The sequence below is a fragment of the Chiloscyllium plagiosum genome, unplaced genomic scaffold (assembly GCF_037043375.1).
Source record: "Chiloscyllium plagiosum isolate Xiang-an unplaced genomic scaffold, Cpla_swu_hap1 HiC_scaffold_7, whole genome shotgun sequence".
NCBI classification, from domain to species: domain Eukaryota; kingdom Metazoa; phylum Chordata; class Chondrichthyes; order Orectolobiformes; family Hemiscylliidae; genus Chiloscyllium; species Chiloscyllium plagiosum.
Genome location: NW_028270145.1, coordinates 107,788,166 through 107,812,174, shown reverse-complemented (window position 1 = coordinate 107,812,174; position 24,009 = coordinate 107,788,166). Strand labels below are relative to the sequence as shown.

The 24,009-nt window shown below is 43.2% G+C and overlaps 1 protein-coding gene across 1 annotated transcript in view; it reads left to right on the top strand.

Moving 5' to 3' along the window:
* Positions 1–24,009, top strand: part of arhgef49 (Rho guanine nucleotide exchange factor 49) — a 50,002-nt gene that overhangs the window by 2,715 nt on the left and 23,278 nt on the right.

Sequence of the window (24,009 nt, the reverse complement as noted above, 5' to 3'; positions counted from 1 at the left end):
CCAGCATCTGCAGTCCTCACTTCCCCCCCACCCACCCATTGATATTATTGCCATACCTGATGAAAAGCTTATGTCCAAAACATCGACTGTCCTGACCAGCTGTGCCTTTCCAGCACCACAGTCCTTAACAATAATATCAATGGCCTAATGGGATTTCCAAGGCACCAAATTAATACACAAACCATTCTGAAAGCTTTTCACAGGTAACAGTCAGACGATGTTTTTGTCTTTTGTATAAACAGAAACACGATTCTATATTATGTGCATGCATGTGTGTTTGTATTATGTGTCTTGTTAGTGTTAATTTACTGCCACTTGCAGAAATATGAGGAAAGAAAATTTGATTTGACAATTTTGTGACCTTGAGTACAGGACTGAGAGAACATGTTGAGGTTTCCTGATGGATAAAGATGAATCAAACTCAGGCTGATGATGCAAACGTGAAAACTGGCACTCAGCAAACATATTCAGGAGGGCCGCAGACTCTGCAGCTTCAAAAATAGAGAGATTAGGGTCAGAGGCTGAAGAGGAAATTCAGCAGAGCTGACAGAGAGATCCTCGACCAGTTTCCTCATTTCCCCTGCCCCCACCTTACCCCAGTTCCAACCTGCCAGCTCAGCACCATCCTCATGACCGATCCTACCTACCAATCTTCCTTCCATCTGCTCCACCCTCCTGTCTGACCTATCACCTTCATCCCCACCTCCATCCACCTATTGGACTCTTGGCTACCTTCTCCCCAGCTGTACCCCCACCTCCCATTTATCTCTCCACCCCGAAGGCTCTCTGCCTCTATTCCTGATGAAGGGCTTTTGCCCAATATGTCGATTTTCCTGCTCCTTGAATGCCGCCTGACCTGCTGTGCTTTTCCAGCACCACTCTAATCTAGACATCGGTACTCTGCACATGGTGACCCAAATGAATTCTACTCGTCTTCATAGTAAGGATTTTAACAGCAAAGCATTAAAACATACATGGTTAGTGGAGGAATCCTGAGCAAACCACAACAGAGTGGGGGTATAACATACAGGGATGGAGGGGTAATGGTACAGGAATGGAGAGACAGTGAATGGAATTGTGAACAGGATGTGGGATAATGAACAGATATGGGAGAATAGTGAACAGGGATGAGGGACACTGAGCAGGGATGGAGAGATAGAGAACGGTATAGGGAGATAAGGAATGGGGTGGAAGGATAGTAAACAGAGATGGAGAGATAGTGAACAAGGATGGGGGTTAGTAAACAGTGATGGAGATAGTAAACAAAGATAGAGGGATAATGAAGAGGGGGAGGAGGGAAGAAAGAAATAGAGATGAGGGAAAATGTAGTATGATCAATGTCTTATTTTGCTCTTTCCCTTCATTTTTAACTGCAATGCTACAGAAAAAATTAATTGTTGAGTCATAGAGTCAAACAGCACCGAAACAAACCCTCCGGCCCAATTCGTTGATGCCAACGGGATTTCCTAAACTGAACGAGTCTCATTTGCTTGCATTTGGCCGATATCCCTCTAGTGGGCGGCACGGTGGCACAGTGGTTAGCACTGCTGCCTCACAGCGCTAGAGACCCGGGTTCAATTCCCGCCTCAGGCGACTGACTGTGTGGAGTTTGCACGTTCTCCCCGTGTCTGCGTGGGTTTCCTCCGGGTGCTCCGGTTTCCTCCCACAGTCCAAAAGATGTGCAGGGTCAGGTGAATTGGCCATACTGAATTGCCCATAGTGTTAGGTAAGGGGTAAATGTAGGGGTATGGGTGGGTTTCGCTTCGGCGGGTCGGTGTGGACTTGTTGGGCCAAAGGGCCTGTTTCCACACTGTAATCTAATCTAAACCTTTCCTATCCAAATGTCTTTTTAAATATTGCAATTGTACTCACCTCTACCAAATCCTCTGGTAGCTCTTTCCATATACCCACCACCCACTGTGTAAAAGGTTGCCCCTCAGGTCCATTTCAAATCTTTCCGCTCTCAATTTAAACCTGTGCCCTTGAGTTTTGGATTCCTCTGCCCTGGAGAAAAGACTTGGCTATTCACCTTATCTGTGTTCTTCGTGATGTTATAAACTTTTATAAGGTGATAACGAGAATCCAGAGAAAGTCTATTCCTGTCAGGGTGAAAGGGAAGTAAAATAACATTAAGGAGAATCCGAAGAGTTTTTACAAATGCATTAAGGACAAAAGGGTAACTAGGGAGAGAATAGGGCCCCTCAAAGATCAGCCAGGCGGCCTTTGTGTGGGGCCGCAGGAGATGGGGGAGATACTAAATGAGTATTTTGCATCCGTGTTTACTGTGGAAAAGGATATGGAAGATATAGACTGTTGGGAAATAGATGGTGACATCTTGCAAAATGTCCAGATTACAGAGGAGGAAGTGCTGGATGTCTTGAAACGCATAAAAGTGGATAAATGCCCAGGACCTGATCAGGTAATTCTATTCATTTTAAAATAATGATGGAAAAGGATAGACCAGATCTAAAAGTTGAAGTTTAAATTGGAGAAAGGCCAATTTTGATGGTATTAGGCAAGAACTTTCGAAAGCTGATTGGAGACAGATGTTCACAGGTAAAGGGACGGCTGGAAAATGGGAAGCCTTCAGAAACGAGATAACAAGAATCCAGAGAAAGTATGTTCCTGTCAGGGTGAAAGGGAAGGCTGGTAGGTATAGGGAATGCTGGATGACTAAAGAAATTGAGGGTTTGGTTAAGAAAAAGAAGGAAGCATATGTCAGGTATAGACAGGACATATCAAGTGAATCCTTAGAAGAGTATAAAGAAAGTAGTAGTATACTTAAGAGGGAAATCAGGAGGGCAAAAAGGGGACATGAGATAGCTTTGGCAAATAGAATTAAGGAGAATCTAAAGGGTTTTCACAAATATATTAAGGACAAAAGGGTAACTAGGGAGAGAATAGGACCCCTCAAAGATCAGCAAGGCGGCCTTTGTGTGGGACAACAGAAAATGGGGGAGATATTAAATGAATATTTTGCATCAGTATTTAATGTAGAAAAGGATATGGAAGATATAGACTGCGGGGAAATGGATGGTGACACCTTGAAAAATGTCCAGATTACAGAGGAGGAAGTGCTTGATGTCTTGAAACGGTTAAAAGTGGATAAATCCCCAGGACCTGATCAGGTGTACCCGAGAACTCTGTGGGAAGCGAGAGAAGTGATTGCTGGGCCTCTTGCTGGGAAATTTGTATCATTGATTGTCACAGGTGAGGTGCCGGAAGGTTAGCAAACGTAGTGCCACTGTTTAAGAAGGGCGGTAAAGACAAGCCAGGGAACCAAAGACTGGTGAGCCTGACCTCGGTGGTGGGCAAGTTGTTGGAGGGAATCCTGAGGGACAGGGTGTACCTGTATTTGGAAAGGCAAGGACTGATTAGGGATAGTCAACATGGCTTTGTGCGTGGGAAATCATGTCTCACAAACTTGATTGAGTTTTTTGAAGAAGTAACAAAGAAGATTGATGAAGGCAGAGCAGTAGATGTGATCTATATGGACTTCAGTAAGGCGGTCGACAAGGTTCCCCATGGGAGACTGATTAGCAAGGTTAGATCTCATGGAATACAGGGAGAGATAGCCATTTGGATACAGAACTGGCTCAAAGATTAAAGACAGGGTGGTAGTGGAGAGTTGTTTTTCAGACTGGAGGCTGTGACCAGTTGAATGCCACAAGGATCGGTGCTGGGCCCTCTACTTTTTGTCATTTACATAAATGATTTGGGTGCGAGCATAAGAGGTACAGTTAGTAAGTTTGCTGATGACACCAAAATTGGAGGTGTAGTGGACAGCGAAGGGGGTTACCTCAGATTACAACAGGATCTGGACCAGATGGGCCAATGGGCTGAGAAGTGGCAGGTGGAGTTTAATTCAGATAAATGCGAGGTGCTGCATTTTGGGAAAGCAAATCTTAGCAGGACTTATACACTTAATGGTAAGGTCCTAGGGAGTGTTGCTGAACAAAGAGACCTTGGAGTGCAGGTTCATAGCTCCTTGAAAGTGGAATTTCAGGTAGATAGGATAGTGAAGAAGGCATTTGGTATGCTTCCTTTATTGGTCAGAGTATTGAGTAAAGGAGTTGGGAGGTCATGTTGTGGCTGTACAGGACATTGGTTAGGCCACTTGGAATATTGCGTGCAATACTGGTCTCCTTCCTATCGGAAAGATGTTGTGAAACTTGAAAGGATTCAGAAAAGATTTACAAGGATGTTGCCAGGGTTGGAGGATTTGAGCTATAGGGAGAGGCTGAACAGGCTGGGGCTGTTTTCCCTGGAGCGTCAGAGGCTGAGGGGTGAGCTTATAGAGGTTTACTAAATTATGAGGGGCATGGATAGGGTAAATAGGCAAAGTCTTTTCCCTGGGGTCACGGAGTCCAGAACTAGAGGGCATAGGTTTAGGGTGAGTGGGGAAAGATATAAAAGAGATCTACGGGACAACTGTTTCACACAGAGGCTGGTACATGTATGGAATGAGCTGCTAGAGGAAGTGGTGGAGGCTGGTACAATTGCAACATTTTTTAGATTAGATTAGATTAGATTACAGTGTGGAAACAGGCCCTTCAGCCCAACAAGTCCACACCGACCCGCCGAAGCGAAACCCACCCATACCCCTACATTTACCCCTTACCTAACACTACGGGCAATTTAGTATGGCCAATTCACCTGACCTGCACATCTTTGGACTGTGGGAGGAAACCGGAGCACCCGGAGGAAACCCACGCAGACACGGGGAGAATGTGCAAACTCCACACAGTCAGTCGCCTGAGTCGGGAAATGAACCCGGGTCTCTGGCGCTGCGAGGCAGCAGTGCTAACCACTGGGCCACCGTGCCGCCCACAAAGGGGCGTTTGGATGGGTATATGAATAGGAAGGGTTTGGAGGGACATGGACCGGGTGCTGGTAGGTGGGACTAGATTGAATTGGGATATCTGGTCAGCATGGACGAGTTGGACCGAAGGGTCTGTTTCCATGCTGTACATCTTTGTGACTCTATGACTCTATAACCCCTAGCCTCCTATGCTCCAGGGAAAACAGTCCCAGCCTATCCAGTCTCTCCTTATAGCTCAAACCCTCCAGTCTAATTGCATAAGGTCTATGTTTTCTAAAGCTTTTTTTGGTCTTGTGCCTTTAGAGTAAACATATGAATATACAGACATAGCATATATAAACGTTAGGAGAGGAGCAGGCCATTCAGGCCAGCTACAAATTCCCCTCCAAGTCACTCATCATCCAGCTGTGGAAATATATCGCCGTTCCTTCAGAATCCTGGAATTCTCTCCCCAAGGGTATTCTGGGTCAACCTATTACATGTGGACTACAGAGGTACAAGAAGGCAGCTCACCCCCACCTTCTCAAAGGCAACTAAGTAAGTGCAATAAATGCTGGCCCAGCCATTGATGGCCAGGTCCATGAGTGAATAAAAAAAATCTTCAGACCTGCTCGCCATTTGTGGCTGAACTGTTTGTGGTCTTGCCTCCACTTTCCTGTCCACCCCCAGTAACATTTGAACGCCTTGCTGATCAGAAATCTGTCTTAAACAGAGACTTGAATATATTCCATGACCCAGCTACCTGTGCTTCCTGGGAGAGAGAATTCCAAAGATGAGCAATACTTTTGAGAGCAAAAAAATGTCACTTTGTGTCCATTTTAAATGGGAAACCTCTTATTTATAAACTATGCCCCCTGCACCTAGTCTCCCCCCCAAAAGGGCAACATTTTATCAGCACTCGCGATCTTATATTTCACTAGGAAAATCTTCCATGACACTGAGTGCATGCCAGAGCAAGGGAACTCTATTCAGTCCTTGTGCATCTGAAGCTCCCAAAGACTATGCACAAGGAAATTGAGAAGAGCACATCTCCCAAAGTTAATCCCACAATCTCCAAGCCCTTTAGACCTTGTCCATCCAGGTTAACACCTGATCAGTGCTAAAGTTGGGCTAATTCAGAAAGCTCATAGCGTCTGTACATAATTGGCCTTAGACCAGAAAGAGGGAACCTGGCTAAGGTCCCAAGACCTGATTGTTGTGATTTCGGGCCAAGGCATCTGAAGGACAGCTGCCAATAGTAGAGTGGTTAAGATGAGGAAGGTAAGGGTTGAAAGAATGTGCAAATTTTAGAGGATTGTGAGACCCTGGATATGGTTACAGAGATGGAAAGGGATCGCAACTATGAAGAGGTTTAAATAACTATGACCAGAATACTAAAATCAAAGTATGTCTGCACCAGGAACTGATGCATAAAGTTCTGTGTCTCTCCATCTCTCTCTTCTCCTTCATATTGCTCCTTTAAAATTGACCTCTTTGACCAAGCTTTTGATTATCTATCTTAATATCTCTACAGTTGATACAAGGACTAGGCTAGACCACTCAAAGCATTGTTAAGCAGGCAGTCCCAGATCATAACTTTGCAATTTGTTTCAGTAAGTGTACAGTGAAAATTCCCTGGAGTAAGTTTGCTAGGTTAACTACCAGGTTTTAAAACAGACAAAGATTTATTCACAAAATTACACAATGAAACACAAAGAACAGAATAAAGAACCCCTACAGAGCTCAGTCTGTCCAAACTAGACTTAATTATGCTGCTCTGAATATACACAACAGTCCCACTATGCAAACTCCCTTAAAACAGTTAAAAAAAAAGGAACAGATGTTTACAGGTTGAAGTTAGAAGGGCAAAAAGAGAGCGAGAGAAAGAGAGAGTTTCCACACAGCTCACTGTTGAACTTTTAACTAGTTCTGGACTGAACTGCTCAGCTAGAGAGCTGACCACTCCCCTTTCATTATACAGGTCACTTCTAAAGCATGACCACTTGGCCTGAAGTCTCATCTGTTTACAGAGAAACAAAAGGCCTCTCAAAATTCTTTTCATCTCTACAAAACCAGATGGATCAGAGTCTGGCCCATTGATGACCCCTCTGAAAAAAACCAAGGACACAGTGTCCTTGAGAAAAGGAATAGCTTTTAGAAGCAAGGGACCAGCTTTGTGACACCTGCTCCTTAAAATAAATGAACCACCAATACCAAAAGAAGGCTTCATTTACAAAACCCTTCAAAAATAAACTGGTTAGTAGTCTAAACACACCTATACATTATACTAACGATACACATGCAAACACGCACAACCACATTCAAATTCAGGCCATGACACACCTGCCACCGATTGCCTCTATAACTCATTTGAGTTTCGATAACGCATCGACATTCACGTTTTCGCGACCTGCCATGTGCACACTTGTTAAATTGAATGGCTGCAACATCTAGCTCCATCTAAACAGTTGGCATTTTTGTCCTTACATTTTTCCACAAATATCAATGGGTTATGATCAGTGTATACGACTGTCTCAGATGCATTGCTGGAAATATAAACACTGAAATGTTGTAAGGCCAACACCAAGCTTAAAGTCTCTTTCTCCACCATTGTATATTTCTCCACCATTGTATATTTCTGTTGATGAACATTCAACTTCCAGGAAAAATATCCAATGGGTATTTCTACTCTCTCATCATCCTCCTGCAGGAGCACCGCACTGACACCCACACCACTGGCATTGATAGCCACATTGAAAGGCTTTGTGATCCGGTGTGGCTGATACTGGGGCAGTGGCTAACACAGTTTTTAGGCTGTCAAATGCCTTTTGACAGTCCGCTGTTCACTGAAACCGCTTGCCCCTTTTTAACAATTTGGTGATTGGAGCTAAAGACACTACTAAAGTTCAGCACAAACTTTCGGTAAAATCCACTCAGTCACAGGAACTGTAGTACTGCATTTTTCATCAACAGTGTGGGAAATTCGTTTTTGCGTCCTGTGGGGCCATTTGTTCTTGTCCAATAATATGGCCCAGGAAGGTGACTTGGGCTTTGGCAAATTCACTTTTAGCCATGTTTATCACCAACCTTGCCTTCCAAAGTCGATCGAACAAGTCCGATAAATGCTGTAAGTGTTCCTTCCATGAGTGACTAAAAATCAGGAGGTCATCAATATATATACCACACAGTTGGGTAATCCGGCAATGACCTTATTAGTCAGTCTCTGAAATGTGGCTGGAGTGTTTTTCATACCAAATGACATGACTTTGACCTTTGAACTGAATTGATAACTGAGGGTTAGGGCGGCACAGTGGCTCTGTGATTAGCATTGCTGCCTCACAGCGCCAGGGTCCTGGGTTCGATTCCAGCCTCGGGTGACTGTGTGGAGTTTGTACATTCTCCTCGTGTCTGCATGGGTTTGCTCCAGTTTTCTCCCACAATCCAAAGATGTGCAGGTCGGGTGAATTGGCCATGGTAGATTGTCCATAATGTTAGGTGCATTTGTCAGTGGTAAACATAGGGTAGGGGAATGGCTCTGGGTGGGTTACTCTTCAGAAGGTCAGTGTGGACTTGTTGGGCTGAATGGCCTGTTTCCATACTGTAGGGAATCTAGTCTAATCATATAGTCCTTTGCTCTCTCTGACAAAGGTACTTGACAGTTGCCTCTGAGCAAGTCCAACTTAGAAATGTAAGTTGCTTGTTCCACTTTTTTGACACAATCCTCCAACCATGGAATTGGATATGTATCAGTCTTTGTATTGGCGTTGCCTTTGCGATAGTCCACACATAACTGTTGAGTACTATCTGGCTTTGGCACCATGACTACAGTCACTGTAACTCACTTCGATTATGACATCTTGGAGCATGCGCGCTACCTCCTTCTGAACCTGTGCCAACTTTACAGAGTTATGCCTATAAGGATGTTGCTTAAGTGGAACAGCACCTCCTATCTCTACATCATGCACAATCAGGTTAATATTTCCAAGTTTATTTCTGCATATTTGCCCATGTGACAGTAATAACTCTTTCAAGTCATTTTAATTTTCTTATGGAAGGTGACTCAATAATTTATCCTAGTTTTTGACAACTTCCTCATTGTCCAGCCTTATTTGAGGAATGTCCAATTCAGAATCCTCTGAACATGGTTCTTCCTTCTGTGCTGTAATCATTAACACCTTCTCCTCTAGCTTTCCTTCCCGATCAAAATACCATGTGAACATATTCACATGACACACTCTTTGAGATTTCTTCCTGTCCGGACTCCTTATGAAATAGTTCACCTCACTCACTTTCCTATCGATTTGATACGGTCCACTAAACCTTGCTTTTAAAGCACCTGTTACTGGAAGTAACACCAATACCTTATCCCCAATTGCAAAATTCCGAATTTGCGATTTCTTTTCCGCTTCCTGTTTCATTGTATGCTGTGATATTTTTAAATGCTAAATTAAAGTGGTGCTGGAAAAGCACAGCAGGTCAGGCAGCATCCGAGGAGCAGGAGAATTGATATTTCGGGCAGGAGCCCATCATCTTTTGCCTACTTTTAAATGCTGTCTAGCCATCTTTCCAGCTCTATTTAATCATTCTCTAAAATTTGACACATAGTCCAAATGGGTGGTCTCTGAATTCTGACTTATTAAGTTCTCCTTAATTAATTTTAATAGCTTTTACTTCATATCCAAAAATTAATTCAAATGGACTGAATTTGGTCGGTTCATTTGGTGCATCTCTGATCGCAAAAAGTAAAAACAGAATTCCCTTACTGCAATCATTTGGATAATCCTGACCAGAAGCTCTCAACATGGTCTTTAATGTTTGATGCCATCTCTCTAGCACTCCCTGAGAGTCTGGATGGTACGCAGTAGATTTGAATTGTTTTATTCCCAAGTTATCCATAACCTCCTTGAATAGTTTGGATGTTAAGTTTGATCCTTGGTCTGACTGGATCTTTATTAGTAGTCCATATCTTGTAAAAAATGTAAGTAATTCTTCTACATTCCTTTTAGCTGCTGTGTTATGTAATGGGATTGCCTCTGGAAGTTTAGTCGACACAGCCATTATTGTTAATAAATATTTATTCCCACTTGTTGCTTGAGGTAGGGGACCTGCAATATCAATCAAGACTCTTGTAAAAAGGGTCCTCAAATGCTAGAATAGGTTTTCAAGGTGCAGGTTTTATTACTGCCTGTGATTTTCCGATTAGCTGACATGTATGACACGTCTGGCAAAATTCAACTACATTCTTGTGTAGTCCAGGCCAGTAAAAATCTTTGTATTTTAGCCTGTGTTTTCCTTACGCCTAGATGACCTCCAAGTGGAAGCTCATGTGCCACTCGCAGCACCTCCTTTCTATACCCTACTGGCAAAACAATTTGATGAATCTCTAGCCATTTCTCATCAGCTTGAATGTGTGATATCTTGAATCTCTACCCATTTCCTCATTAAGACATCATTTGTTAAGTAATAACACACAGGGATGTATTCACTCTCCTCTGTAAATGCCTTTTGATCCAACTGTTTTAAGTTCTCATCTTTCTGCTGTAATCCAGAATTAGAGGGCATAGGTTTAGGGTGAGAGGGGAAAGATAGAAAAGAGACCTAAGGGGCAACCTTTTCACACAGAGGGTGGTACATGTATGGAATGAGCTGCCAGAGGATGTGGTGGAGGCTGGTACAATTGCAACATTTAAGAGGCATTTGGGTGGGTATATAAATAGGAAGGGTTTGGAGGAATATGGGCCGGGTGCTGGCAGGTGGGACTAGATTGGGTTGGGATATCTGGTCGGCATGGACGGGTTGGACCGAAGGGTCTGTCTCCATGCTGTACACCTTTATGACTCTATGACTCTGGACTTTCTAGCCTCACTTTACATAGTTGAGCGCTTTTTGTCTCACCATGAATTCCTGTTACCAGTATCTTCTCTGGCAATAGTCCCTCAGGAATATATATCTCCTCATCCCTCAGCATCACAGACTGAGAGGATTCTGTGTCCCATAATATTGTAACCTCCTTACCTACTGCTCCTAGCCTATGTGAATAAACATTACCCTTGCATGTATACATTTTTAAGCAGATCTGGCACTTCCTCCTTAATCAACCTCTGATCATCTTGTCCATTCTGAGGCAGTTGTCTAACTCCCCTTGTGCTTTTTGTTACTGGTCCAACAAAACTCCCAGGCTTGTATGGTTTTCCTACATCTGGCTTTCTCCTAGCCCATCAACACTGTGATTTTGTGTGGCCCACTTTATTATAATGAAAACTTCGGAGCTTTTTAACTTCTTTGTCCAGCTCAATGGTTTCTTTTTTACCCTGTGGTAAGTTATCCTTATGATCTTCACTGAGAATTACCTGTCCATTTCCACGTGAGAATTTCTCTTTGCCCCTCATGGACTGAAACTGATTCTGTAAGCCAAACCATGTTTTATGGACCTGCTCAGAATCATCAGCCACTTAGCTGCTAACCCTGCCATTTTAACTCTCTGCTCTTCCACATGAGATCGCACTACTTCCTCGCTAAGGTTATCTTCAGCCTTCATCTCCAGCCTTTTTGAAGTTCAAAAGGTCCCTCTTTTTCTTTCTCCTCTGTAGCTCTCTATCCCTCTCTTCTGCTGCCTGCTCTTTTCCCCTCTCTTCTGCTTTTAGTCATAACTCAAACTGTTTCATTTCTGCTGCCCTTTCCTTATCCATTGCCTCTAACTCAAGCTGCTTCATTTGCAATTGAATCTTTGCCATCTCGATTGATTCTGATGGTTTCTCCAGCAAGTTTCAATGCCGAGCTGCTGCTGTAATCACCTCTCCTTCCCTTACAGAAGCAGGCAGTTCCAATTCCAGTTTGTCTGCTAATTCCTGCAGCTTGGTTTTATTCACCTTTTGCAAAACTTCCAAAGTCACCGCATCCACTTCAAGAAAACTTGTGGCAACTGAAACAGCCATTACTATCCCAAACTTTGTCTACCCAACCAAACCAAAACTCGAAATAAAGACACTAGCACCTACCACTCGCTGTTTAAAATTCCGCAAAGAGCCCCCAGTCTCTTATGGACTAGGGGGCCACTTATGGACTCTTATGGACTAGGGGGAATGTTTTGAGACCACTCAAAACATTCTTTAGCAGACAGCCTAGACCATAACATTGCAATTTGTTACAGTAAGTGTATAGAGAAAATTATCCGGAGTAAGCTAGGTTTTAAGACAGACAAAAATTTTTTCACAAAATTGCACAATGAAACACAAAGAACAGAATAAAGAACCCTTACAGAACTCAGTCTGTCCAAACTAGACTTAATTATGCTGTTCCGAATATACACTATAGTCCCAATAAGCAAACCCTCTTAAAACAGTAATAAAAGGGAACAGATGCTTACAGGTTGAAGTTAGAAGGACAGAAAGAGAGTGAGAGAGTTTCCACACAGCTCACTGTTGAACTTCTAACTAGTTCTGGACTGAACTGCTCAGCTAGAGAGCTGACCACTCCCCCTTCATTATACAGGTCACTTCTAAAGCATGACCACTTTGGCCTGAAGTCTCATCTGTTTGCAGAGAAGCAAAAGGTCTCTCAAAATCCTTTTCCTCTCTGTACCAAACCAGACCGATAAGAGGTTGACGACCCCTCTGAAAAAAGTCAAGGACAGAGTACACTTGAGAAAAGGAACAGCTTTTAGAAAAAAAGGGATTAGCTTTGTGACAACAGTTTCAAAAGTTGGTTGATAATTGTTCTTGGGGAGTGCCTCAGATGTTTTATTGTGTTAAGGGTGCTTTGTAAATATAAGTTATTTTTGTAAACACTGCTAAAAGGAGAGGTGAAGTCGAAGGATGTTGTTTTCCATATATCGGAATTGAAAAGCAAGAAAGCAATTTTCACTAGGAGACAAAATGTATCGCCTTCAGTCTCTGTTTAGCAATGTTTATGTTCTATACAACAAAGCGATTGTAAGTTATGTTCATTCCTTTTGCCGCTGTTTGGTTAGTACAGTCTTGGTGCAAGTCAATTAGATTAGATTCCCTACAGTGTGGAAACAGGCCCTTGGGCCCAACAAGGCCGCACCGACCTTCCGAAAAGTAACCTACCCAGAGCCATCTCCCTTTAACTAATGCACGTAACACTATAGGCAATTTAGCATGGCCAATTCACCTAACCTGCACATCTTTGGAGGAAACCCATACAGACACAGGGAGAACATGCAACCTCCACACAGACAGTCACCCAAGGCTGGAATTGAACCTGGGACCCTCATGCTGTGAGGTAGCAGTACTAACCACTGAGCTACTGTGCCACCCTTGAAGAGCATTAGAATTAATCACAACTTTCTTCCATTCTATCGTGGGTCTGCATGTCGCTGACAATGTCACCATTTGCTAATTGTCCTTGAACTGAGTGTAGCCTGCTAGACCAGGTTGGAGGGCAATTAAGAGCCAACCACATTTCTATGGGTCTGGAGTCAATTGTCAGGTCCTGACTCATCATCAATGCTGTGGTACTCATGAAATTCCCAAAGAGAACATGAACATCCTGACAGATTTGATGCCATTGGAATCAGGTGGCACTAATCCATCAGGCATCTTCCCTATTTCTTGTGGGGCTGTCGAGTATTGCCTGGTTTCAACAGAGGAGCTAGCACTGGGGTGTTAGGAAAAAAGAGATGCTGTTTTACAGCTGTTTAATCCATTAACATTTGTTATTTTAAGAGCTGAAAGCAGGATTGAGACCTTTAGCGACTGGAAAGCAGAGGTGCATAATCTGCCAGGCATCATCCGAGAAGCAGGAGAGTCGATGTTCATCACGAAGAAGAGCTTATGCTCGAAATGTTAACCCTCCTGTTTCTCGGATGCCGCTGACCAGCTGCGCTTTTCCAGCACCACACTCTTCAACTCTGATCTCCAGCATCTGCAGTCCTCACTTTTTCCTGAGGTGCATAATCTCCCAGGATGATGCAATTTGTATTTGATTTTGATAAGTTTCTGTTAATTGTTAGGTTTTATTTATATTACAGTGCCCTACCCGTTTTTAGAAAGGGCAATTCGGGGCTTTTGTGACACAGTGGTCGTGTCCCTATCTCTGAGCCAGAAGACCAAGGTTCATGTCCCACCAGCTCCAGAGGTGTTTCATTACACATCTGAACAGATCGATTAATAATTATTTAAGAAGGATAAATAGTGGCAGCACATTACCTCAAACATGCAGAGTCTAACACAGCAAAGTGACTTGCTGAGAGTGGGGAAATGGAGTATGTGACAATCAAATCAAAGAAGATTTAATCTCTGATTGCAGTGAATTGCAATCATGTAAGTAAGACCTTACAGAAGCAACGATTTCTAATTCATGATGTTCCACTGCGTCTCCAATTATTAATTATTTACGAAGCAATTTCCTTTCTTGGTGACTAATGGTGTCATCAATTGTGAAGTGTGACCCCTGATCGCTTATTGTTGACCTAATGTTGACTGATACGAGCTAATGTTACCAGAGGGGCTAACACTTAAAAGGTATCCCAGCTGATGTGTTTCAAGTGTAATTCCATCATTGTGGTTTGATCCAGGAAGACTGTTCTCTCCTTTGTCATCATGTGTTTGCGAGGCCAAAGTTTCTCTCCCCTTGCATCATTCCTTACCACTTTTCTCACATCCTCTTCGCTCTGGGTCACAATTTGATGCTCACTGCCACTTTTCCAACAACTTCGCCAAGAGACAGTTTAACTATGGTGGCATCACTTCACCCAGTGTTATCCTAATGCAATGCCACAATGCGTGCGCGCGCACACATACACACACACACACACACACACACACACGGCCAGAGTAACCCAGGAACTGTATTGACTCTGAGACACATTAGGAGATATTAGGACAAGTGATAAAAAGTCTACTCAAAGGAGAATCTTAAGGGAGGTTGAGAGATAGGAAGGTTTGGAGAGAGGTTTAAAATCAGGGAGATAAGACCAGAAGACATAGGAGTGGAAGTAAGGCCATTCGGCCCATTGAGTCCACTCCACCATTCAATCATGGCTGATGGGCATTCCTGAAGAAGGGCTAATGCCCGAAACGTCGATTCTCCTGTTCCCTAGATGCTGCCTGACCTGCTGCGCTTTTCCAGCAACACATTTCCATCTCTGATGGGCATTTCCATTCCAGTTACCCGCACTCTCCCTGTATCCCTTAATTCCTTGCGAGATCAAGAATTTATCAATCTCTGTCTTGAAGATATTTAACGTCCCAGACTCCACTGCACTCCGTGGCAATGAATTCCACAGGCCCACCACTCTCTGGCTGAAGAAATGTCTCCTTAGTTTTGTGGAGTAATGGTGTAATGGTACTGTCCATGATCCAGTAAGTCAAAGGCCCAGCTGAATCACTGGGGACTGGGATTCAAGTCCTATCAAAGCAGTTGGTGGTACTTAAATTTGATTAATAAAATCTGGAACATAAAGCTAGTCTTGGTGATGGTGGCCAAGAAATCATCATTGCTTGTTGTAAAAGATTGTCTGGTTCTTTGGTGTCCTTTAGGGAAGGAAATCTGCCCCCTTCTTGGTCTGGCATACAGTAAAATCTGAAAGCATTATGAATGCTGGAAATCAGAGACAAAAAAAGGAATTGCTGGAAAAGCTCAGGTATTGCAGCATCTGTAGAGAGAAATCTATGTTAACATTTCGGGTCCAGTGACTCTTCCTGTAGCCTACAGTAATGTGGTTGACTCTAGCTGTCCTTTCACATGGTCCGAGCCAGCCACTCAGTTCAAGGGCTATTAAGGACTGGCAGCAAATGCTGTTCCTGTCCACACCCCATTAAAGAAAATATGTTGGAACACAATCTTCTTCCTGCTCAAGAATAACCTCCAACATTGATGGTGATTTCGAATCAGTGCAGGCAAAATTCTTGTCTTCGGTGACAAACATTGAGTATCTGTGAGAATAAAGGCTAATTCTAATTCTGATCTTGGATGTGGAGGATCTTAATGGTTAGATTCAGGACATGGTGAATCCAACAGCAGGAGTGATTAACCACCGCAATCACTTTGTAGCATCGAATAACACTTTCAATGCCTTTGGCTGGAAAACAATCAATATAGTGCAAATAAGATTTTGAAGATCAATACTTGGTTATAACAATCAGGAAAGACTGACTGGCTGGGGTATTATTGCTTGTAAAGGGAAGCCTGAAGGGTGACCTGATAGCTGTCTTTATGATTCTAAAAGGCTTTGATCTGTTCGACATAAAGAGAATGTTTCTGATATATATTTTACCAAATCCGCACATTGGTCAGCATGGTATATGCTGTGGTCACCAGAACCATGTAAGACGTTTGGGTAGATTCACTATTACCAATCTTTCTTATTGGTATTCATCTAATTTACTGATAGCTTGTGGGGAAGTATGCTCATATGAGGTTTTCAGCAGAAGTAAAGCTCATCTTGATAAACAGCATATTTATTACATTGTACTGAATGGCTAATTACATTACATATAATATACACAGTTGTCTCTTGTGATATATCAGGCTCAATTTGACAGTAAGTACACATTGGTGAGAGCTACATGGATTTAACACTGGAACAATTGGTACTATAACTGGTTAACTCCTCTCAAGAACAGGCTGAATGGGTGGAGTTTATGTTGTGATGCCAGTTAACCCTTTCAGATATTAACTGCTTTATCCAACAGTTTCCAGTTAATTGTGGAAGCCAGAGACTCGAGGTAAATATAAATAGAAATGTAGAATATAGAAGCAGGAGTTGGCCATTCGGGCCTTCAAGCCTGCTCTGTCTTAAGAGTCATAGAGAGATACAGCACAGAAACAGACCCTTCGGTCCAACTCATCCATGCTGACTAGGTTTCTCAGACTAGAAATAGTCCCCTTTTCCCGCACTTGGTCCATTACCTTCTAAACCTTTCCCATTCATGTACCTGTCCAAATGTCTTTTAAATGTTGTAACTATATCTGCATCTACCTCAAGAGAGAGGGTAATGGTGGAGGGTTGTTTTTCGGACTGGAGACCTGTGATCAATGGAGTGCCACAAGGATCGGTGCTGGCTCCTCTACTTTTTATCATTTATATAAATGATTTGGATGCGAGCATAAGAGGTACAGTTAGTAAGTTTGCAGATGACACCAAAATTGGAGGTGTTGTTGACAGCGGAGAAGGTTACCTCAGAGTACAACAGGATCTTGATCAGATGGGCCAATGGGCTGAGGAGTGGCAGATGGAGTTTAATTTAGATAAATACAAGGTACTGCATTTTGGGAAAGCAAATCTTAACAGTACTTATACACTTAATGGTAAGTCCTAGGGAGTGTTGCTGAACAAAGAGACCTTGGAGTGCAGGTTCATAGCTCCTTGAAAGTGGAGTCGCAGGTAGATAGGATAGTGAAGAAGGCGTTTGGTATGCTTTCCTTTATTGGTCAGAGTATTGAGTACATGAGTTGGGAGGTCATGTTGCGGCTGTACAGAACATTGGTTAGGCCGCTGTTGGAATATTGCATACAATTCTGGTCTCCTTCCTATCGGAAAGATGTGAAATTTGAAAGTGTTCAGAAAGGATTTACAAGGACGTTGCCAGGGTTGGAGGATTTGAGCTATAGGGAGAGGCTGAACAGGCTGGGGCTGTTTTCCCTGGAGCGTCAGAGGCTGAGGGGTGAGCTTATGGAGGTTTACAAAATTATGAGGGGCATGGATAGAATAAATAGGCTAAGTCTTTTCCCTGGGGTCAGGGAATCCAGAATTAGAGGGCATAGGTTTAGGATAAGAGGGGAAAGATAAAAAAGAGACTTAAGGGGCAACCTTTTCACACAGAGGGTGGTACGTGTATGGAATGAGCTGCCAGAGGAATTGGTGGAGGCTGGTACAATTGCAACATTTAAAAGGCATCTGGATGGGTATATGAATAGGAAGGGTTTGGAGGGATATGGGCCGGGGGCTGGCAGGTGGGACTAGATTGGGTTGGGATATCTGGTCAGCATGGATGGGTTGGACCAAAGTGTCTGTTTCCATGCTGTACATCTTTATGACTCTATGACTCTAGATCATTCCACATATGAACCATCATTGGTGTGAAACATTGTCCTGAGACCCCTTTGAAGTCTTTCCCCTCTCACCTTAAATGCCCTCTAGATTTGAACTCCCCTAATCTTGGGAAAAGACCTTTGCTATTCTTCTTACCTGTGACCCTTATTTATAAACCTCTATCTGGTCACTCGTCAACCTACTATGCTCCAGGAAAACAGACCAAGCCTGTCCAGCCTCTTGGTATAACTCAGACCCTCCAGTCCCAATAACGTCCTTTTATTCAACTGATCATGGCAGATCATCCGACTCAGTGCCCTGTTCCTCATCTCCCCACCCCACACACACAATTCTTTGATCTCTTTAGTCCTAAAACCTGTTTCTACACCTTTATTGAAAGTTTTCAATAATTGGCCTCAACAGTTTACTGTGGTGGAGAATTCCACATGCCTACCACTCTCTGAGTGAAGAAATTCCTCCTCATCTATGTCCTAAAAGGCTTATCCTTTATCCTTTATCCTGGGTCTGGACTCACCAGTTATCCAGAACATCCTTCCTGCATCTTTAATTATGTTAGAATTTTATGGGTTTCTATGAGAGCTGCCATCATTTTTTTAAACTTCCGTGAATATAGTTCCTGATGAAGGGCTTTTGCCCGAAACATTGATTCTCCTGCTCCTTGGATGCTGCCTGACCTGCTGTGCTTTTCCAGCACCACTCTCTTGACTCCTAGCTAATCCAGTCTCTCCCTGTTTGTGAGTCCAGCCACCTCAGGAATCAGTCTGGTAAACCATTGTTGTACTTCCTCCATAGCTGGAATATCCTTACTCGGAGAAGGAGACCGAAACTGCATACAATACTCTAGCTGTGCTTTTACAAATGCCACTGTACAGTTGGAACAAGATATCCTTGCTCCTGTACTCAAATCCCCTCTGTATGAAGGCCAACGTACTACTTGACTTCTTCACCGTATGCGGCACCTACACTCTTATAAGACCATAATACATAGGAGTGGAAGTAAGGCCATTTGGCCCATCAAGTCCATTCTGCCATTTAATCATGGCTGATGGGCATTTCAACTTCACTCTCCCTGTATCCCTTAATTCCTTGTGAGATCAAGAATTTATCAATCTCTGCCTTGAAGACATTTAATGTTGCGGCCTCCACTGCGCTCCATGGCAATGAATTCCACAGGCCCACCTGTGGATGCCATTGCTAAGCTCAATAGGCAATTCAGACAAAATGATGGAGGTCAGGAAGTCTTGAACCTAGGATGGCTGAGTCCAAAACTAGAGGGTTTAAGGTGAGAGGAGAAAGATTTGAAAAGGAGTAACGTTTTCAAGCAGAGGGTGGTGCATGTGTGGAACGAGCTGCCACAGGAAGTGGTGGAGGCTGGTAGAGTGACAACATTTAAAAGGCATCTGGATGGGTATATGAAGAGAAAGGGTTTAGAGGGATATGGACCAAATGGTGGCAAAAAGGAATAGGTCAGATTGAGATGTCTGGTCAGCGTGAATGTGTTAGACTGAAGGTCCTGTTTCCATGCTGTATGATTCAATGGGAGAAAAGCAGTATCAAGGCCCTCTGGATCTGAATTGAAACCTGAAGAACAATCTCATAAATCCAGGATTTCCTGTCTGAGAAGGTGCTGATATTTGTAATCAGCAGTCATTGCTGGCTTTTGTGAGACTACATCTGCAGTTTGATTCAGTGTTACATAGGCACAGTTTTTGACCCATGAGCCTCTGAGGGTGGATACGTGGTGAGGGGCTATCGAGGATTTTAGATTAGCCTTTGGTTTCGAACAAATGACCTTGAGGAATGGGAAATTCATTAACGTATTCATCTCTCTGCTATTTAAGACAGTCAATCATCTATTACAAGCGAATTAAAGACTTCCCTGAACTAGCAGGGAGGGGAGATGAAGTAAAGGATTGAACAGTGCAATAAGAAATACAATTAAAAAAAATCATTCAGATGTGAAATGAGCATTGCAGGATTTATTGCCCTCCCTAATTTTCCATGAGAAAATGGCGGGTGAGTCACCTTCGAAAACTTATGCTGTGCATTTGGCACTTAAGTTCATAAGTTCATAAGATATAGGAGCAAAATTAAGGCATTCAGCCCATCGAATCTGCTCCGTCATTCGATTACGGCTGATATGCTCCTCACCTCCATTTTCCTGCCTTCTCCCCATATCCTTTCAACCCATCACCAATTAAAAATCTGTCTGACTCCTCCTTAAATTTACTCACTGTTTCAGCATCCACTGCAGTTTGGGGCAGCGAATGCCACAGATTTATATCCCTTTGGGAGAAGTAGTTTCTCCTCAACTCTGTTTTAAATTTGCTACTTAAAATGATTAAGGGGCTTGGAGTAAAAAGAAGTAGATATGAGATTAAGTATAAGAGGTTAAGGACAGAGAGTGGGTGATTTTTTTTATATAATAGGCTCTGACCAGAGTGAGTGTTTGAAGCAAAGACCGAATTAACATTGAAGAGTGGGTTAGATGATTTAAGAAGAGGGGAGGTACAGAGATGAGGAAATGTAACAGGCACATAATGCTGGCTAGGACCATTGCTCGTTGCAAAGGATGAGGCCAAATTTGGTCCAGTAGAGGTGAGCAACCTGCTTTCTTACTGTAATAGCTAAAACTTAGGTATTAAGCGCCTTTATTGGCAGCAGTTCACACAACGGCCATTCTATCCTAAGAGCCAGGCTGAGAGAAAAAAGAGGACTACAGATGCTGGAGATCAGAGTCAAATTGTGTGGTGCTGGAAAAGCACAGCCAATCAGGCAGCATCCGAGGAGCAGGAGGGTCGATGTTTCGAGCATAAACTGTTCATAGGGAATGACATTCCTGACAAAGAGCTTATGCTTGTAACTGTGACTCTCCTGCTCCTTGGACGCTGCCTGACTGGCAGCACCACACTTTTTGAGCCAGGGTATACATTCCTAATTAAAAACAAAAACAGAAATTGCTGGAAAAACTCAGCAGATCTGGCAGTGTCTGTGGAGAGTAATCAAAGGAAACCTTTCAGGTCCGGTGACTCTTCTTCAGAATAGTGAATCATAACATCCAATGTTCTGCCGTGTCAACAGGTTGTGAGTTCAAATCCCACTCCAGTGACTCAGGCATAAAATCCAGACTAGGGCATGCAATATCAGCATTGAGGGAATGCTACATGGTCAAAGGTACGGTCTTTTTGGATGAGACATTGTCGGAGGCCCTATTTACCCTTTCAGGTGAAGGCAAAAGGTCACCTGGCACTACCATGAAGAAGGGCAGGAGGGTTCTTTCAGCCTGCCAGCCATGTTAATCCCTTGATCATCCTCAATAAAACAAAATAATTTGGTCATAGCAAATGTTGCTCAAGAGTCATCGAGATGTACAGCACAGAAACAGACACCTCAGTCCAACCCATCCATGCCAACCAGATATTCTAACCCAATCTAGTCCCACCTGCCAGCACCTGGCCCATATCCCTCCAAACCCTTCCTATTCATATACCCATCCAAATGCCTCTTAAATGTTGCAATTGTACCAGCCTCCACCACTTCCTCTGGCAGCTCATTCCACACACGCACCACCCTTTGCGTGAAAACGTTGCCTCTTTTATATCTTTCCGCTCTCACCCTAAATCTATGCCCTCTAGTTCTGGACTCCCCAAACCCAGGGAAAAGACCTTGACTATTTACCCTATTCATGCCCCTCCTGATTTTATAAACCTCTATAAGGTCACCCCTCAGCCTCAGATGCTCCAGGGAAAACAGCCCTATCCTCCAATCCTGGCAACATCCTTGTAAATCTTTTCTGAACCCGTTCAAGTTTCACAACATCTTTCCGATAGGAGGGAGACCAGAATTGCACGCAATATTCCAACAGTGGCCTAACCAATGTCCTGTACAGCCGCAACATGACCTCCCAACTCCTGTACTCAACACTCTGACCAATAAAGGAAAGCATACGAAATGCCTTCTTCACTATCCTATCTACCTGCAACTCTACTTTCGAGGAGCTATGAACCTGCACTCCAAGGTCTCTTTGTTCAGCAACACTTCCTAGGACCTTACCATTAAGTGTTTAAGTCCTGCTAAGATTTGCTTTCCCAAAATGCAGCACCTTGTATTTATCTAAATTAAACTCCATCTGCCACTTCTCAGCCCATTGGCCCATCTGATCAAGATCCTGTTGTAATCTGAGGTAACCTTCTTCGCTGTCCACTACACCTCCAATTTTGGTGTCATCTGCAAACTTACTAACTATACCTCTGAAGTTCACATCCAAATCATTTTTATAAATGATGAAAAACAGTGGACCCAGCATCGATCCATGTGGCACTCCACTGGTCACAGGCCTCCAACACCACCCTCTGTCTTCTACCTTTGAGCCCGTTCTGTATCCAAATGGCTAGTTCTCCCTGTATTCCATTAGATCTAACCTTGCTAACAGTCTCCCATGGGGAACCTTGTCGAATGCCTTACTGAAGTCCATATAGATCATGTCTACCACTCTGCCCTCATCAATCCTTTTTGTTAATTCTTCAAAAAACTCAATCAAGTTTGTGAGACATGATTTCTCACGCGCAGAACCACGTTCACTATTCCTAATCAATTCTTGCCTTTCCAAATACGTGTACATCCTGTCCCTCAGGATTCCCTCCAACAACCTGTCCATCACCAACGTCAGGCTCACTGGTCTATAGTTCCCTGGTTGTCCTTACCACCTTTCTTAAATAGGAGCACCACGTTAGTCAACCTCCAGTCTTCTAGCACCTCACCTGTGACTATTGATGTTTCAAATGTCTCAGCAAGTGGCCCAGCAATCACTTCTCTAGCTTCCCACAGAGTTCTAGGGTACACCTGATCAGGTTCTGGGATTTATCCACTTTAATGCGTTTCAAGACATCCAGCACTTCCTCCTCTGTAATCTGGACATTTTTCAACATGTCACCGTCTATTTCCCTACAGTCTATATCTTCCATGTCCTTCTCCACAGTAAACACTGATGCAAAATACTCGTTTAGTATCTCCCCCATCTCCTGCAGCTCCATACACAGGCTGCCTTGCTGATCTTTGAGGAGCCCTATTCTCTCCCTAGTTACCCTTTTGTCCTTAATGTATTTGTAAACATCCTTTGGATTCTCCTTAACACTATTTACCAAAGCTATCTCATGTCCCCTTTTTGCCCTCCTGATTTCTCTCTGAAGTGTACTGCTACTACCTTTATACTCTTCTAAGGATTCACTCGATCTATACCTGTCTATATCTTACATATGCTTCCTTCTTTTTCTTAACCAAACCCTCAATTTCTCTAGTAATCCAGCATTCCCTGCGCCTACGTGCATTTCTTTTCACCCCAACAGGAATATACTTTCTCTGGATTCTCATTATCTCATTTCTGAAGGCTTCCCATTTTCCAGCCGTCCTTTTACCTGTGAACATCTGCGCCCAATCAGCTTTTGAAAGTTCTTGCCTAATACCGTCAAATTTAGCCTTTCTCCAATTTAGAAATTCAACTTTTAGATCTGGTCTATCCTTTTCCATCATTATTTTAAAACTAATAGAATTATGGTCGCTGGCCCCAAAGTGCTCCCCCACTGACACCTCAGTCACCTGCTCTGCCTTATTTCCCAAGAGTAGGTTTTGCACCTTCTCTGTTGGTAGGTGGGACTAGATTGGGTTGGGATATCTGTTCGGCCTTGGTCTCAAGGGTCTGTTTCCATGCTGTACATCTCTATGGCTCTAGGTACATTCACATACTGAAACAGAAAATGTTCTTCTATATGCTTAATAAATTCTTCTCCATCTAAACCCTTAACACTACGGCAGTCCCAGTCTCATAGAGTCATAGAATTATATAGCACGGAAACAGACTCTTCGCTCCAATCTATCCATGCCGAACATAATCCCAAACTAAACTAGTCCCACCTGCCTGCTCCTGACTCATTTCCCTCCAAGCCTTTCCTATTAATGTACTTATCCACATTATCTTTTAAATATTGTAATCATACCCACATCCACCACTTCCTCTGGAATTTCATTCCACACAAGAACACTATGTAAAATTTTGCCCCTCATGTCTTTTTTTAAATCTCTCTCCTCTCACCTTATGCTCACTAGTGTTGAAATCCCCCATCCCAGGGAAAAGATACTACCAATAACTCTGTCCGTACCTCTCATAACTTTGTAAACTTCTATAAAGTCACCT